The sequence below is a fragment of the Raphanus sativus genome, unplaced genomic scaffold (genome assembly GCF_000801105.2).
Source record: "Raphanus sativus cultivar WK10039 unplaced genomic scaffold, ASM80110v3 Scaffold5822, whole genome shotgun sequence".
Lineage (NCBI taxonomy): Eukaryota > Viridiplantae > Streptophyta > Magnoliopsida > Brassicales > Brassicaceae > Raphanus > Raphanus sativus.
Window position 1 is genome coordinate 1 of NW_026621119.1, and position 2,578 is coordinate 2,578.

Genomic DNA, 2,578 nt, shown 5'->3' on the forward strand with positions numbered 1-2,578 from the left:
ATGTAAGTATGGTTTGGAATTTGAAATCAAATATATAGTCAAGATTAAGTTTTCTGAAATGACTAAATTTAGAGTTTTAATTCAAGTTTAAAAATATTATTGTTGAAATTTGTATTTAGGATATAGGCTTTGAGGTATGTATTTAGGGTTTAGGGCATGTTTAGGGTTTAAAACTTAATGTAAAAATGTACTTTTTCTTTCTTTTTCTAGTTTATTATTAGTGTTAGGTTTTCTTTTTATCATATTACTTTTTGTGTCATTTTTAGATTTTATAATGAAATATTTGAAAGTTAGGGGTTTTAGAGGATTGAGAAATAAAAATATCATTAACTTTATAAATATAAATGATAATCTAATTTTTAAACATAAATCTGAAACATACATATATTAAGTACTCGTCATCAGACTTGTATCCTTATAAGTCCTTCCTAACCTAATCATTCAAATAAAAAATCAAAGAAACTAACTTAATTCTAGTAAAAAAAGCTTCTCGCTCCTCAGCTTCTCTTTCTCAATGTCCTGAAACACATAAAACGAAACCATAACTTTCACACTGTTATCCAAGAAAGACAGCAAGACACCCAAATAAGAATTGAAGTTACTGAATAAATCTATCCCTAAAAGCTTTGTCATTGTTCCAACTAGACATAAATTTATCAACCTATTGAAAATACAAGACACAGATTTATCAACGTTTACAGAATCTCACAAGGACACGACAAGTGTGGAAGGAGATTTAACAAGGGCAGAGTAGTTACTGATACATCCTTGTATATAAGTGATTATCAACAATGAATTTAAGTCTTTGAAGATTATTAGAGCAGAGAAAACTAGAAGGAGAGGCTAAAAAGAGTAGAATCATTCCCCTACACAACAAACACCATTAAAGTGACAACCTTTAGAACTCAATGAACAAACAAAGCCACTGAAAACATATAGGCATCTACAAAGCCATTTCATATAAACAACAAATCTACAAAGAGATATGAAAGAGACTTGCCTGATTATAGAGCAACTCCGAGTCTGTTACAGCAACCACAGAGCGAAGATTGTTCTGCAATCTGGAGAGTGGGATATTGTAGATGTACTAATAAGAGTACTTGGTTCAATTGCTTTGAAGTGGATGGTATAATAACTTCACAGTTCATTTGCTGTACTTCTCAATGTCCTCCTTGTTTCCAGCCTGTCAACATGAAAATGGCTACTAAGGCTATGCTCTTTCGGTAGTAAAACAAGTAACTCGACAGGTAAGTAAGAGTGACAAACCTCAATAGCACCACTCAAATCTGCAGTTGCATCAGGTCTCTTGGAGTAACTGAATCAATAGTCCCTAAGTGAAACATTTAGAGAAAAGAATGTGACTTTTCACTTCTTCAGTCTACTAAACTGTCAAACTGCAGAGAAGCTTTGCGAGGAAACAGAATCCTAGCGAATTGGATTTGAAAGCAAATTATACAGAGAAACAACCGATGATGGTGAAATCCAAATAAAATCATACCCGACGAAGAAGAAGAATCAACGGAACTTGAAATAGACAGAGAAGCAGCGATGGAGAAATATATATGAGATCGAATCGAACAGACAGAGAGAGAGGCGGAAGAAGTTCTACCCGTCTCCAGGCTCGTAGCTTGCCATCTCGTCTTCTGAGACCGGATAGAATTAGTGTTCTCTACTTCTGCCATTGAAGAGTAGCAGGTCTTCTTCACCTCCAACGTCTAGGGTTTCGCAGAAGCAGAGGCTTGGGATTGCCAGAATAGAAGCGTCGCCGGAGCTGTGCCTAGTCTGGGTTTGAGATCAATACATCGAGTGGAAAAAGAATTGACCTTTTTCTCTAGACATGAATGATTTTTTTTTTGTTGAGATGAAGAAAGGACTTGGCAAAAACAAAAAAAATCCCAAACACAAAAAGTTTTGGTGTGAAAACCAAAATTTCCCAAAGTGTTGGCGGTTCAAAATGTTACCAAATAAAAACAGACTCGAAAGTGGGTTTTTGATTTCCCGCTTAATGAAAATCCGGTGTAGCGTTTATTTAATGGTATGATAAAGTTAGGATCTGAGTTTTGACATTTTTAGTAGCAGTTCGAGAATTCGTGCTACCGCGAACTGCTACCAATACTCGTATTTCTTGTAGTGTCAATACTTTGGGTCTCCATGACTTAAAGACTGTGGGAGGTCAGTACACATGGATGGGACACAGGAAACACTACACTATACAATCTAAAATAGATAGAGTGGTGGCCACGGCTGAGTGGCAAGACATGTTTCCAAGAGCATATGTTAAGCTACTTGACTGGATAGGTTCTGACCATAAACCACTTCTCCTTAATACAGGTGACAGAAAATGGAAAGGAACAAAGCTCTTCAGATACGATAATAGATGGAGGTTCAACAAAGAAGTCAAGAAGGAGATTCAGCTCACATGGGAGACAAAGTGTCAGAGTTTACCGGGCAGTCGCTTCCATATAGCACTCAAAAGATGTCGATCAAGTCTTGCCAGATGGAAGTCAAAATCTGCAGCAAACTCAGCAAAGAAGATTGAAAAGCTGAAGAATCTCTTAAAACAAGCGTATAACTCTGA

The 2,578-nt window shown here is 36.1% G+C and overlaps 1 long non-coding RNA gene across 2 annotated transcripts; it reads right to left on the minus strand.

Annotated features, from left to right (window-relative positions):
• Positions 1-1,000: 1,000 nt before the first annotated feature.
• LOC130507793 (uncharacterized) lies at positions 1,001-2,111 on the minus strand. Of its 2 annotated transcripts, none has more exons than XR_008942438.1 (3): positions 1,610-2,111; positions 1,267-1,330; positions 1,001-1,183 (listed from the first exon to the last, which is right to left on the minus strand). It is a non-coding gene; the product is annotated as an uncharacterized LOC130507793 (long non-coding RNA). The 2 variants fall into 2 exon arrangements; XR_008942437.1 differs by having other exon boundaries at positions 1,499-2,111.
• Positions 2,112-2,578: the final 467 nt, after the last annotated feature.